The 16,177-nt window shown below is 46.5% G+C and overlaps 1 long non-coding RNA gene across 1 annotated transcript in view; it reads left to right on the top strand.

Annotated features, from left to right (window-relative positions):
• Positions 1-16,177, top strand: part of LOC130369422 (uncharacterized) — a 68,387-nt gene that overhangs the window by 23,597 nt on the left and 28,613 nt on the right. The window contains exon 4 of the long non-coding RNA XR_008892747.1: positions 5,950-6,000. This is a non-coding gene — a long non-coding RNA (uncharacterized LOC130369422). The remainder of the gene's footprint in view (positions 1-5,949; positions 6,001-16,177) is intronic.

The raw sequence follows: 16,177 nt of genomic DNA, 5'->3' as shown, positions 1-16,177 counted from the left end.
CCCAATGATGTTGATTTTAGAGTTGTGGCAAGTAACAGGAAACCAATACCCAGACATGGATATTGGGAGCAAACCATCCAGTTGGGGAAGCATGGACTTAGAGGGCAGGGAGTGATTGTAACTAATGTGTCTGATAAAGGGTCTGCTGAGTTTATACTGGGGATATATATAATGAAAAACTGTTTCTCTGAAATTGTAGACTCCTTGTATGCCTCTCTTCCTTTCTGCCTCAGGCCAGCGGGCTACCACTTCTACAGGCGGAGCAGAAGTTTGCAAACCAACAAGATGAACTCTGCAAAGTACGAGTACAAGATATCAGGTCAGTTACCTTACAACCCAACACAGATACCATCATCTGGTGCCGTGCACGCCCTGGAGTAAGGAACAAGGATTATCAAGCCCTGCTGGAACCTATGCAGCTGGAAGATCCTCCCCTTGTATGAGCTGCAAGAAGCCTTGTCACGGTTACCAACAAGAGAGTGCCCGTCCAGCTAGTCAAGCTATCTGACGCTGCTGCTGTGTTACCTAAGTACACCCCAGTAGCCCAGCTGTATCTTCTAGAGTCAAGGGACAGCCTAACAGAATGCAAGGTGGCCCGACAGTGTGCGGCCCAAGTAGCTGAAGGATCCAGTGCAAGTACTCCTGAGCCCTGGTGAGTGCAACTCCAAGTAGGAGTCAAGGGAGTCGTCAACGTTGGTACCACGAGGCGTTCAGTAAACACCCCACGGACTTTGGGTGTACGTCTATGATCCAGCACAGATTTCTCACCGGCGACAGCCCACCTATTAAAGAAGGACACCGTCTGGTCACACCATGCATGTATCAGACTGTCAAGAAGATGCTGGCCAACATGAAAGGGGCGAATGTCATTCAAGAAAGTTAGAGCCCCTGGGCGCCCCTCGTGTTGGTCAAGAAGCAAGATGGAACTATTCGCTTTTCTCTCGAGTACAGTAAGTTGAACAATTTCACCACAAAGATGCTTATCCTCTATCTAGAATTGAAGAGTAACTTACAGCCCTCGGGTCGCCTGCTTACTTCTCCTCTCTGGACTTGACCAGCATATATTGGCAAGTGCTTATGGCTGTGGAGGACCGGGAGAAGCCCGCCTTTGTGACACCCATGGGACTGTTTCAGTTGAGGAGTATGCTGTTTGGGCTATGTAATGTCCCTGCTACTTTCCAGCATCTGATGGAGTGTTGCCTAGGTCATCTGAATTTTCAAAGTGTCCTGTTGTACCTGGACGATGTCATCGTGTATTCCAAGTCCTACCAGGAGCACCTCAATCATCTGTCAGACGTCTTCCAAGTCCTGATTAAGCATGGGCTGCAGATCAAACCGTCAAAGTATCATCTGCTTTAACCTCAGATACACTACCTAGGTCTTGTTGTCAGCGCTGAGGGAGTCCAGCTTAATCCTGAAAAGGTAGAGATTGTCAAGAACTGGCCTACCCTGCACACGGTAAAAGATGTCAGGGGCTTCCTGTGATTTTCTGGCTACTACCGCCACTTCATTCCCCACTTTGCTCAGGCTGCAGAACCCCTCACAGCTCTTCTCAGGGGTACGGTGAAGGAGAACTACAGTGGAGGACTACCTGTTCAATGGGCCAAAGAGCAAGAGACAGCGTTCCGAGCTCTTAAACACCTGTTGACAGAACCACCCATCCTGGCGTATCCAGATTACAGTCAGCCGTTCCGGTTGTATAATGATGCCATCTTTGAAGGTCTGGGAGCTGTCCTGTCCCAATCCCAGAAGGGCAAGAGCGAGTGATAGCCTATGCCAGTCATAAGCTGTGAGGAGCAGAGAAGAACGATGCAAACTACAGTTCCTCCTTCAAGCTGGAACTCCTCGCCCTTGTATGGGCCGTGACTGAAAAGTTTAAGGACTTTTTGGCTTCCACGCCATTCACTGTCTACACGGATAATAACCCATTGGCTCATCTTAATACTGCCAAATTGGGTGCCATCGAGCAGCATTGGGCCTCCAGATTGGCCAACTACAACTTCACCATCAAGTACAGAAGCGGAAAATCAAATGTCAATGCCGATGTACTGTCTCGGATGACCCCCGGCGAAGAACCACCTGTCGAAGACAAGTGGGAAGACGTGGAGATGCCCCCATTCTACCAGAAGTCTGTGAGTCAAAATGTTGTGAACACCCTAGAGAACAGTGAACCCAGGTCCGAGAAGGTCCAAGAAGACCTACATATCTGGAAGACTCTACAAGACGAAAGTCGGGTCATGGGGGATCTGTTGGACTATCTTCTGATGAAAAAGGTACCAACCCGTCTACGCCCGGCCTAGTGTGACTACGAGTTGAAGCGTCTGTGGCAACAGAGGAAGTGACTGTTTGTGCACAAGGGACTGTTGTACCTAAATTCTTTGGATCTGGTCTCTGGTGATCGACTTCATCAGATTCTGATTCCCCGAAGGGACGCGGTGATGGTCCTTAATGCATACTACCATGATCAGTCGGGACACTTTGGAGTCCACAAGACCGAGGCTACTGTCAGACAAAGGTTCTACTGGATTGGTAGGCAGTCCGACATCGAGAAATGGTGCAGTGAGTGTGCAGTCTGCAACGTCACCAAGTACATGCGCAAGGACGCAAGAGCACCCATCCATTCCATGTAGAGTGAAAGGCCTAACCAGTTGGTCGTATTAGACCATGTCAAGTTGTATTCTACCCGGTCCGGGTACACATATGCTTTCACCATGGTGGATCACTACTCTAAGTGGGTTGTCATAGTGCCTGTCAAAGACCTTACAGCCAAAACAGCAGCTCAGATGTTCTATTCCAATTGGGTGCAAACCCTTGGTTGCCCGGAGTCTGTCCTGGCGGACTGGGAAACGGGCTCTGTGAGCGCATCAATCAAGTTTTTATCCACATGCTGCGAGCAGTGTCTGTGTCAAAACAGGAAGAGTGGCCTCGATTGTTACCTGATTTATAACAATACGGTCCATTGTTCCACAGGATATACCCCTTTCTACTTGATGATGGGGGCAACATGGGCAGCTGCCGAAGGACCGAACGTTTGGACTTCAAGCTCCCTTCAATAACTCTCTGCAAGCTTCCATAGAGTGGGTCTCTATCCATCAAAGAAGAATCCAGGAAGCAAAAGAGATTGTCAAGAAAAAGTTGGTCGAGGCTCAGCAAAAGCGACAGCAAAACTATAAATATCATGCCTCCGCTAAACCCCTTCAGTTAGGATCACAAGGTCTGGCTGCGGAAATTTCCGAGGTCCCACAGGCTGGATTCCATCTGGGAAAAGGAGCCATACACAATAATGGCCATACCCTACCCAGACTCTGATGTGTACAAGATCCAGAAAACTGGGTATGATCCCCACCGTAACCGGATAAAGTTATGTCTCAAGGAAGACCTGCCTGAACCTCCTGCACCTCCTCCACCACCTGTCAGACCTGTGAGGGAGTATGTGCCAGGAGAGGGGATCCACCCATCCATGGATGTCCCCATTTTTTCTCCCAGCCAACCTGCAGTCTTCTATGTTGTGCCATCCCAGGGGCCGGTGCAACCAACCCTAGTCATCTCACCAGGTCCAGTTCTGTCACCATTAGCACCAGTCTACACCCCGGTTTCCAGGTCTCCAGTGTCTCTCCAGCCAGTCCGAGTCCTGATAGTCCAGAACCAGCTCCAACTCTGGAATTTGATCAAAAAGAATCCCCTACAATTCCAGTCATGACAAGAGCTCCCGAAGAGGGAAGTGTTCCTGATTCACAAGAAGTGGTGCTGCGTAGGTCCCAAAGGTCTACACAGTGCCAACTGCCAGCAAGATACAAAGATTAAGTGTCTATGTATCACACATAGAGTCACTGAGTACGTATATATATATATATATATATATATATATATATATATATAGAGAGAGAGAGAGAGAGATATATATATATATATATATATATATATATATTCATGTACACATATCCGTAATTTCACTAGGGCTGTAGCACGAACCATAAAACAGTCCACTCTAATGTCTCTATAAATTGTCATATGTCTAATGTATCAAAATAATAATCAGGTGAGAGGAAGAGGCACACCCCACTTAGTAAATCCAGCGGCTCCGTGGCCACTGTTGCACCAGGCCCCTAATCGACGCCATCTATTAAGGGGGTATATATTTCCACTACTTTAGTAGGCTATAGGCCATAAAGTCACATTTGAGGAATACAAGCCCACTACACAAACCCACCATGGGAGATTTAGCCCTCTTCTAGTCTCCTTCATGCCTCCTTTGCGTGATCGGCATTAAAGAGTTTTGATTTTTACAAATTTGCGACTGGGTTTGCATCGCTGGTGCGGTTTGATAACTGTCCCTCTATGTGTTTTCATCTGGACCAATAAAAGATCATGGATTTATTCATACAATGAATGGGTTTAGAACTAGCACTGAGATCATGTTTCTTCTATAACTGACAAGTAGTTTATAGTATTCATTGTTTTCTATGAGTTTTGTGCATTAAGCTTGGCTATAGCTATGACTTGGTCATTCTTGAGTCCAGATTTGACTAGATCATTCACACATTGTTGGCAATTGTACTCAGAGCGGCTAAAAAGTAGGTGATGTCTGGCTGCAGGTTATCTCCAACATTTTGGCTATATTGTTCTTTTCCCTTTGTAATGATGGGGGATTATGTTCTGACTGTTTGTTTAGATAACATCAATGCTACTGAATTGTCTGCCCATGCTAGAGAACAAGCAGAGTAGTATAAGCCTGGTTTCACTCATCAGTTTCGTTGACTTATTAGTTATTACAAACAGATGTTCAGTATATATGTTTCTTCTGACTGACCTTTTATCTAATAAGATTAAAGGAAAAAGTCTTTAAACACCGTTTCTAAATTGTAACATTTGACATTAACTGCACTGACCTCTTAATAAGTTTTGTTACTAGGCCGCCAATATGTACTTTACATACTATATAGCAAATAGCTTCTTTTAACTGCTTTTATTATAGATGTTTGCACCAATGAAAAGCACAGAACAGACCATATAAAAAAGGGAGTTGTGAATGTGTTTGGTGAGAGTGAGGCTGCACCAGAAAATACTTTGATGGACATTTATAGACTAATTTGGACTAATTTTTGTATATATTGTACAGGTGTTTGCTGTTTTTATTGTTATGTTGTTATTATTGTAATGTTTCATATATTTTTTTAAATAAAAGATCTACAGAATTGCAGTGTACTGAACAACCGATCAAGTGATTTGCAGAATGGTGGTTTTATTTTCAATGTCACCCCCATATGTTATTTTTCCACATTACATCTTATAGTAAAATTAAGAAAAGTATTACAAATACAATTAGTCCCACAAAAAACAAACCCTCATACAGCTCTGATGATGTAAAAATATAGTTATTGCTTTTTGTATAAAGTTGGTTGGGGGTCTAAGTGTTCAGACCTTGACTGACCGCTGGAACAAGCTGAGAGAAGACTACAATAACCACATTCTTTCCTGGCTCTGTGTAACTTTACAGAATATAATGTAACTGTATGGGGCATGCATAGAGAGCGTTGAGAAGCAGTACTTAGCCGCATCATTTTCGTTGCTAGTCCTAGCGATCTGTTGGGGGGTCTAAAAAACCAGACCCAGACTGATCAAAACTTTTGACATGCCCCTAGTCAAACGTTTTGTTAAACTCAGATACCTTTTAAGACCCTTTGGATTAAACAAAAAATTTGAAAATTGTTTTGTAAAACATAGCCAAATGATAAAATGCACATGTAGTTCTTTTCTTCCATCAAGTTACCCTAAGAGCTTTTGAACATAACCGTATGATGGATCTGTGTAGTACGGATCTGCAGTACAGCATGGTTGGCTTTTTCTAATCTCTTGGATTTGCCAGTGTTTAAAATGTTTATCTAATAAAGAAAATTATAAATTAAATGCCGTACTCTCAGGATAAACAATTATTTTCTTCTGATGCAGCTGTCATCCTCACCTGGAATTTGGTCCAAGCTGAAGTTATCACTAAAAACGGTAAGAATCCATTCCTTTCCTACCTTGTTTGTTAACATTGTTAAATGCTGTGTACATAGACAGTCTACAAAAAAAGACACATACATACAAAAGAAACAGGACAGTAATGGCAAAATGGCTTGGAAGGTAAAGTTAATAAATAACTATGAGTGTCTGCTAAAAGAGTTGTTTAGGCTTCACTAAAGGTAAGTACAGGGCTACAATAAAAATGACAGCAGTAGTAAGATTATGTATAAAGACTAGAGATGAGCGAATTTTAGAAAAATTCGATTCGGCCAATTCGTAGAAGTTTCCGAAAAAATTTGGTTCGGTACTAATTTATTTGTGGCGAATCGCTATTAAAAACGGTTATTTCTGGCCTACAGAGAGCCTCAATAGGGGTGTAGAACACTTTGCCTTGCTGTAACACGCATAGGGCGACGCATGCTGGGTTAGATAAATAATACTGTCATTCAGTATGACAAGCAGATCAGAGGTGTCACTATTAGAATCACTGTCGCAGAACGGCACAATGACAGAGCCTGGAGGTGGCCTTATGTTTGATTTAAAAAAAAAATTTGAATACATATACTGTATTTTATCCTAAGAAAAGTTAAGTTTTAGCTAATGCATATCCTCAATACCAACTTGTGGTCTGATGGGGAGGAATGTCTGTAACTGGGGAGCAGCGCCTTAAATATGTTTAGCACTATCCATATTTGTGAAGTATTGGTGTGGCACCATGTCAATCTACTCTGATGCATCAGGCATTGGTGGGTGGAAATCCTGGCTGATCCATGCCTGATTCACCTTCACAAAGGTCAGTCTCTCCACATCTTTCGTGGACAGACGAGTTCTCCTTGGAGCAACTATGGCCCCCGCTGCACTAAACACTCGCTCTGATGGCACACCACTGGCCGGGCATGACATCTTTTCAAGGGCAAGCTTTGCTAGTTGCGGCCACAACTCAAGTTCGGCTGCCCAGAAGTCCAGCGGATCTTCAAGGTGTGTTGGCATGGTCATGTCAAGATATACCACCACCTGCTGGTTCAGGTCCTGCTCCTCTACCTGCTGCTGATGAGTGGCTTCACTATGCGAGGGGAAGGTGAGCACGGAGGGGCCCCCCCAGTCTGACCTGCAAGAGGATGAACAATGGCACAGATAGGCATCGGCCAACTGACTACGTAGGATGTCTCTGTAGTAGGTCAGTTCGTCCTCCCTCTCAGTGGGTGTAAAAAAGGCCCCCAATTTGTGCCGGTAGCGACAGTCCAATAAGGTGGAGAGACAGAAGTCATCCCATTGCCGAATGGTGACAATTCCGCGGTCACTACACAAGCAAGTGAGCATTCATCGTGCCATTTGTGCAAGTGACTCGGAGGGACTCCCTGCCTTCATCTCCACTGAATACTGCCATGGTGTGTCTGGGTCCTATGTCTCGCCTTCCTCATAACCCTCTAGCTCCTCTAGCTGCTCCTGCTCCTCCACTCCTGTCAGATGACTAGAAAAACTGCCCATCTCACGAAACCTAAACTGTGCTCCACTGTGCCCCTCCCCCTCCTCTTCCAGTTCAGCCCCCACAGGGCTCATGTAACCTTGAGATGTAGGCACCATGTCTCCAGTGCCCTGACCAGCCGTTGTTTCCAACACGTGTTGTAGTAGATGAAGCAGTGGAATGACGTCATTCATCCTGTAATCGTGGTCACTGACTAATAATGTGGCTTCCTCAAAGGCCCTGAGCCAATGGCAGGTGTCACGTATGAGCTGCCACTGGTTCACATTGAAGTTACACAGGGGAGTCCCCCTATCCGCTTGGATCATCAAAAAATCGCTGATGGCATTTCTCTGTTCGCATATTCGGTCCAACATATGGAGGGGGGAATTCCAATGTGTGGAAACGTCGCAAATCAGACTATGTTGGGGGATGCTGTTCTGATGCTGCAGCTCAAGGAGGGTGTGCTTTGCGGTGTACGAGTGGCTGAAGTGTATGCAAAGTTTCCTTCCCATTGCTAGGATGTCTTACAGATGGGGGTAACACTTAAGGAACCACATAACAACCAGACTGAACACGTGTGCCATGCAGGGCACATGGCTCAGGCTTCCTTTTTGCAGCGCAGACAAGATGTTCTTCCCGTTATTGGTCACCTTGGTTCCCATTTTCAGTTTTCGTGGAGTAAGCCATGATTCGATATCTTTATGAATGACTTTTAGCATTTCCTCCCCTGTGTGACTCAGTTTGCCAAGGCAAACCATGTGAAGAACAGCGTGACACTGCCGTGCCCTGCACACATGGTATGCTGGAGGGGCACTGAGACTTGTCCGTGCAGTGGAGGCTGAGGACATGGTGGAGAATGAGGAGGTGGAGTAACACACTGTTACAGGACCAACGGCCTAAGAGCGTGGAGGCCGAAGCAGCGTGACCTTTCCAAGTTGCTGTTGTGGCTGTGCAGGAACCCATTTCACCCAGTGGGCCGTAAAGGACATGTATTGTCCCTGACCGTAGTTACAGCTCCACACATCGGCGCTGCCGTGCACTTTGGTACACACCGACAGGCTCAAGGTCTGGCCCACCTTCTCTTCCACAAAATTGTGCAGGGCTGGTACTGCCTTCTTCGCAAATAAATGACCGCTTGGGACTCTCCGCCTCGGCTCGGTACAAGCCATCAGTTGTCTGAAAAGTACAGTGTCCACCACTTGAAAAGGAGGGACTGCAGCTCCAGCAACTTGGACAATAGCACATTCAGCTTCTGCGCCGTTGGATGAGTGGGCGCATACTGTTGTCTCTTGAACATGGCTTCGCCGATGGATTGGTGGTGGAATGACTGACTTGAAGTAGGAGGAGCAGGAGCATCTGGAGCGAAAGAAGATGGGTATGACACACAGCTCCCTTTGGCTGAGGTGATGGAGCCTTGGCAGGCTGAAACAGGGAGCCACTGGGTGATACAGCAGGTTGGACCACTACATTGGAGCCACGGTTCTCCCAGGCTGCTTTATGATGATGCTGCATATGTTGACGCAGGGCCATGGTGCCAACATTCGGATCCTGTCCATGCTTCACCTTCTGCCGACACATCTTGCATGTGGTCATGTTAACCTCCTCCGGATGCTTGATGAAAAACTGCCACACTGCCGAGTAGCTGATTTTCCCCAAAACAGTCTGCACTGATTGACTGCTACTGCCGCCGACTCCAGGAACCCTTGTTTCACTACCTCCCAGGAAGGAAGGCTGCTGCTGGCCGTGAGCGCATGGTCCTTTTACCTGCTACTGTCGACGGGGCTGGGGCTCGCATTGCGGGATGCCCCCAGCGTGCGAGCCCCAGTGTTTCTCCTGCCTCCACCTCTGCCTCTCTGCTCTGGCGTGTGTGTCCCCGTCCCCTAGGGCACGCGCTCCGGAGCTTTAAGATTTAATGGGCCAGTACGCTCATTAGTGTAATTCACCTGTGGCTCATTTATAAATTCCTCCACCCTCCTCACTCCCCTGCCGGATCTTTGTTGTCTTGTGCCTTAGAAAAAGCGTTTCTCAATATTGCCTTGCCGTGTATCTGATCCATTGCTTTGTGACTTTGACCTTGCTCCTCTGCCGCCTGCCTACTGAACTCCTGCTACGTCTTGACTACGCTACTGTGCTGCCTGCCCTGACCTTCTGCTATCCAGATTACGAGCTGCCTTATCCCTCCTATGCCCCGCATCTCCTCAGCCACCTGTGTCGTCGAGCCGTGCCAAGAGTAAGGACCTGGGTGCCGCCTGCTGCTGCAAGTCCATCCCGCTTTGCAGTGGGCTCTTGTGAAAACCAAAGGCGCCTTAGACTCCGCTCCCTGGTACGGTCCGAGTCATCTGCCACGCAGGTCCAGCGGATCCACATCCACTGGTGTTCCTGTCTTCTGAAACATGAGTGTTACATTCTCCTGATGATGATAAAGCCCCTTCGGCACCCAGCTCCCAAGTGCAATCCGCTTCATCATCATCGAGTTGTGCCTGAACGTTCACAACACCACCTCCCACGCCACTCTCCTCATCACTACTTGCCTGCCTAGCGGAGGAAGCGGCGGATGTCTCCTCCACTTCTTGGCTGGGCAGTAGCTGCTGACTGTCCTCTAGATAGTCCTCACTAAATAGTGGAGCTGAACCCACAGCATAAGATACTTCTGTGGGGGAGGTGAACAGCATAGGACAGAGGCAATGGGAGGACAGGGACTGCTCCCAGGCGATGCCAACTGAGGGTTGTGTCTGAGGAACCCACCGACTGTTGGCTGGTGGTGTCAGATGCAGTGGCGTTGCTAGGGTTGGTGTCACCCGGTGCGGTAGAAAATGGTGTCACCCCCATACCTCCCCCCTCCCCCCAGTAAGTTTTTAGCCTGTTGTGACAGACACCACTGTTGTAGCGCATTGTGAGAAATTCCAGTATAATAATCAGATATACCAGTTGCCACAGAATGGGAAAGTGTTAGAGAAGTTTTCACCATTTAAATATACAGCTCCCAGAATTACTTAAAGGGGTACTCCACTGGAAAACATTTACTTTTATATCAACTGGTGCCAGAAAGTTAAACAGATTTTTAAATTACTTCTATTTAAAATCTTAATACTTACAGTACTTATAAGCTGGTGTATGCTCCACAGGAAGTTGGGTAGTTCTTTCCAATCTGACCACAGTGCTATTTGCTGACACCTCTGTCCATGTCAGGAACTGTCCAGAGCAGGATAGGTTTGCTATGGGGATTTGCTCCTACTATGGACAGTTCTTGACATGGACAGAGGTGTCAGCACAGAGCACTGTGGTCAGACAGAAAAGAAATTAAAAAAGAAAATAACTTCCTGTGAATCGCTTATACAGCAGCTAATAAGTACTGGAAGGATTAAGATTTTTAAATAGAAGTAATTTACAAATCTGTTTAACTTTGTAGCACCAGTTGATAAAAAAAAATGTTTTCCAGTAGAGTACCCCTTTGAGCAGTGGTGAGGTTATGCTGGGAGTTGTAGTTTCACTCACCATAACTGTAGAACTGACAAGTGACTACAGCTCTGATAGGACATAGTGAGGAGAATGTACAATGATATCAGTGACTACAGGTGACGTCTTCTCTATAGTGAGGAGAATACACAATGATATCAGTGACTACAGGTGACGTCTTCTCTATAGTGAGGAGAATGTACAATGATATCAGTGATTACAGGTGACGTCTTATCTATAGTGAGGAGAATGTACAATGATATCAGTGACTACAGGTGACGTCTTCTCTATAGTGAGGACAATACACAATGATATCAGTGATTACAGGTGACGTCTTCTCTATAGTGAGAAGAATACACAATGATATCAGTGACTACAGGTGACGTCTTCTCTATAGTGAGGAGAATACAAAATTATATCAGTGACTACAGGTGACGTCTTCTCTATAGTGAGAAGAATACACAATGATATCAGTGACTACAGGTGACGTCTTCTCTATAGTGAGGGGAATACACAATGATATCAGCGACTACAGGTGACGTCTTCTCTATAGTGAGGAGAATACACAATGATATCAGTGACTACAGGTGACGTCTTCTCTATAGTGAGGAGAATACAGAATTATATCAGTGACTACAGGTGACGTCTTCTCTATAGTGAGGAGAATGTACAATGATATCAGTGACTACAGGTGACGTCTTCTCTATAGTGAGGAGAATACACAATGATATCAGTGACTACAGGTGACGTCTTCTCTATAGTGAGGAGAATACACAATGATATCAGTGACTACAGGTGACGTCTTCTCTATAGTGAGGAGAATACACAATAATATCAGTGACTACAGGTGACGTCTTCTCTATAGTCTTCCCTTATCTAATTCAGATGGTACATACCGCCTGGTCCAGCTAAAACTTCTGTCTGTAGAATGTGACGCCCAGATGTCTCCTCACTATGTCAGCGCATTCTCATCCTCTATATGAAAACAAAAATTATTATAAACCTGCCAGACACTGTATCCTCTAAATATAATACTACTATACACTACACTCTTTGATTATAAACCTTCCATACACCATACCCACTGAATATAATAATACCACACACTGTACATTCTGAATATAATACCATCACATACTGTACCCTCTGAATATAAATCTGCCACATACTGTACCCTCTGAATATAATACTATCACATACTGTACCCTCTGAATATAATACTATCACATACTGTACACTCTGAATATATTACTACCACCCACTGCGCCCTCTGAATATAATACTTAGAGATGAGCAAACTACAGTAAATTCAACTCGTCACAAACTTCTCGGCTCGGCAGTTGATGTCTTTTCCTGCATAAGTTAGTTCAGCTTTCAGGTGCTCCCGTGGGCTGGAAAAGGTGGATATTGTCCTAGGAGAATCTTTCCTATGAATGTATCCACCTTTTCCAGCCCACCGGAGCACCTGAAGGCTGAACTAATTTACGCAAGTCATCAACTGCTGAGCCGAGAAGTTCGTGACGAATCGAATTTACTGTAAGTTCGCTCATCTCTAATAATACTACCACAAACTGCGCCCTCTGAATATAATACTACCACCCACTGTGCCCTCTGAATATAATACTACCACAAACTGCGCCCTCTGAATATAACGTTGCCATACAGTGCACCCTCTGAATATAATACCACAACCGCAGTAACACCCCTCAACATCCGTTAGCTGATGCTATTACCATGGGAGGGGGGTATTGGTGGTGTTGCTAGTGGATGATCGGGGTGCTACTACTGGGGGAGGGTGTTGCTGAAGGATGATGAGGGTGCTACTGGCCATCCCCCCTGGCAGTATCACCCCCATCATCCATCGGCAGGATCATCCTCCTGGCAGGAGCACCGCCATCATCCACCATCAGGATCTGCTGATGGAGGTGCTGCTGCTGGGGGGGGGGTAGTTGCTGGCAGATGATGAGGGTGCTACTGCCAGGGGGGGAGCATTAGGTAGGCAGCAGTTCCCCCACATTAGGTAGGTAGCAGTTTCCCCACATTAGGTAGCATCTTTTCCCCACATTAGGCAGCATAGATTCCCCACATTTGGTACCAGTTTCCCCACATTAGGTAGGTACCAGTTACCCCACATTAGGTAGCAATTTCCCCACATTAGGTAGCAGTTTCCCCACATTCGGTAGCAGATTCCCCACATTAGCTAGCATAGACTCCGCACATTAGGTAGCATAGACTCCCCACATTAGGTAGCATAGACTCCCCACATTAGGTAGCATAGACTCCCCACATTAGGTAGCATAGACTCCCCACATTAGGTAGCATAGACTCCCCACATTAGGCCGCACGTTCCCTTGCAGGTTCCCCACAATGCGTCAAAGTCTCCCCACACACACACACACAAAAAAAAAACACATACAACACAGAGAGACACACACACAAACACACACAGTCAGAGAGACACACACTCACAGACAGACACACAGAGTCACACAGTCACACACACACACAGAGTCACACACAGAGTCACACACACACACAGAGTCACACAAACACACAGTCACACACACACACAGAGTCACACACACAAACATAGATAGAGACAGACATACACACTCACCCATCCAGCGCAGCGATCCTTCTCACCGGGCGCAATGCGAGTGACGTAACTGACGTCCCCCTGCGCGGCCATGCGGTGTGACGTCAGGCCGGCGCAGACGTGGGAGTGGAGGCCGGGCACAGTACTGGTGAAGGTGAGGGGGGGGGGCGTGACGACGGACGGGCGCACTGAAAGGGGGGGGTGCTAACGGACGGGCGCACCGCACACACAGCACAGGCGGGGGGGTGCTGACGGATGGGAGGTCGGTCGGGCACATAGGGGGGTGTCAGTGTAGCTGGGGAGGGGGTGTGGGTGCTGCGGAGCGTCTTGGTGTCACCCCATTAGGTTGGTGTCACCCGGTGCGGGCCGCACCCCCCGCACCCGGGTCGCAACGCCACTGGTCAGATGTCACTTGTGATGAAGTGGATGACCGTGTTAACCAATCCATGATGGCAGATGGGTTGCTGGTCAAGACAGGATCGCTAGCTGATACCGGGAGCTCAGGCCTATCCTTGCGACTCCTGCTGCCCCTCGCCCCTAGTCTGCTGCGACCTCTGTCTGATGAATTTAGGCCTCTGCCACTCTTCTGTGCACATCCTGGCACTTCTCTGCCAGACATACTTAGTTCGTATATGAGGGGAGTACAATACGCTCCACTATGCTTGAAAAAGTATTTGTGTACAACACCAGCAGGTGTGTTCTTTTGCCTGGCTTTCCATAGTATATATGCCCTTGAGACTTTAACAGGAAAAAAATAGTACACCACTTAGATGTACATATGTGGTATGCACATATGAGGGGAGGACAATGCGCTACAGTACACTTAAAAAATATTTGTGTAAAACACCATCCGGTGTGTACTTTTTTCTGTCCTTTCACAGTATCTAAGCCCTTGAGATATAACAGGAACAAAATAGTACATCACTTAGATGTATGTATGTGGTATGCCGTACTTATGAGGGGAGGACAATGCGCTCCAGTATGCTTAAAAAAGTATTTGTGTACAACACCAGCTGGTGAGTACTTTTGCCTGGCCTTTCACAGTATCTAGGCCCTTGAGACTTTAACAGGAACAAAATAGTACACCACTTAGACGTATGTATGTGATATGCACTTATGAGGGGAGGACAATGCGTTCCAGTATGCTTAAAAAAGTATTTGTGTACAACACCAGCCGGTGTATACTTTTGCCTGGCCTTTCACAGTATCTAGGCTCTTGAGACTTTAACAGGAACAAAATTGTACACCACTTAGATGTATGTATGTGGTATGCACTTATGAGGGGAGCACAATGTGCTCCAGTACGCTTAAAAAAGTATTTGTGTACAACACCAGTAGTACACACCAGTGCTGCAGCACACAGTCACTGTGTACTGTACCCAAAATTGCACTTTCTCTCTCAATCTCACTCCCTTCCCTATCAGTGCTTCTAGGCAGGATTTTCTGCTTGAGCTGAAGCGCTTTCTGTGCAACACACTGTGCAACACACTGCTCTCTGTCCCTCTCTTTAATAGAACGCTGTAGTGACTGGGAGGTGAATCGCTGCTGGAAAAAAGCTTTTTTTGCCAACACACAGTGCTGTCTGTCTCTCTGCAATGAAAGGCTGAAGTGACTGGCCGCAATATGGCTGCTGATTATATAGGGCTGTGACATCACAGGGGTGACTGGCTGCTGATAGGCTGCATGCTGCATGTGATTCAGGGTCATCCTGCCTACCCTTGGGTCCGCCATTTTAGATGCCCTGGAGCCTGGACTGCACTAAATGGAGCTTAATGAAGCAATTTGCACGATCGAATCGTGCCAATGTTCGCATTCGTTACGAATCGACTTTTTCCTGAAATTTGTAACAAATTCGGATTCGTCAGAATCGCTCATCCCTAATAAAGACAAATCTCATATAATGTTATCACAACCACTCCCTTTAGCCACATGGTCATTTCTATAATAAGTAGCGTTGCATTCAATTGCAAATTTCAATAAAGTTTAGGCTGCCACTTACAGCAGCCTGCATTGTGTCCACAGACTCCAAACCAAGAAACAGACTCTGCCTATTAATGTCGCTGCAGGGTTATTGTAAAAACTGTGTATGGGCCCTATAAGGCGGGGTTTACCAGGCAGAATGTCCGCACAGAATCTCTCCGTGTGGACATTCTGCAGACTGCGGGCGCCAACATGTCATGCCGGTGCTAGGACCGAACGGGAAAACGCTGTCTCATTCACAGCAATGCATTCCGTGTGGAGTCTGCAGAAAGAATGGACATGTTCATTTTTTCATCAGACAGCAGAATCGGAATTTCCGTGTCATTGTGGAAAGTCCGCCATGTGCACAGCGCAGCAGAATCCCATTAAATTCAATGGGACTCTGCTGCATAAGGATTTCCGTGCAGAATTCTGCAAGGAAATTCTGCCATGTGAACACAGCCTTACACGGACCAAGGCATGGTTAAAATCAACACTAATCTCAAAGATCAACACTCAAAGATCAGCAACCTATTATAAGGCTCGACCACCCAGCGATCATTCAGGTGTCCTTCTGCTTCTTCTCACATATTAGCTGCACATCCACTATTACACAGAGAGACATGCAGCAGACAAGCAATGCTTTTTTGCAGATTTGAACTATGCGATCACTGGACCTATCACACAGGATGATA

This window comes from Hyla sarda, chromosome 4 (assembly GCF_029499605.1).
Source record: "Hyla sarda isolate aHylSar1 chromosome 4, aHylSar1.hap1, whole genome shotgun sequence".
Lineage (NCBI taxonomy): Eukaryota > Metazoa > Chordata > Amphibia > Anura > Hylidae > Hyla > Hyla sarda.
This window is presented reverse-complemented; position numbering and strand designations above follow the sequence as displayed.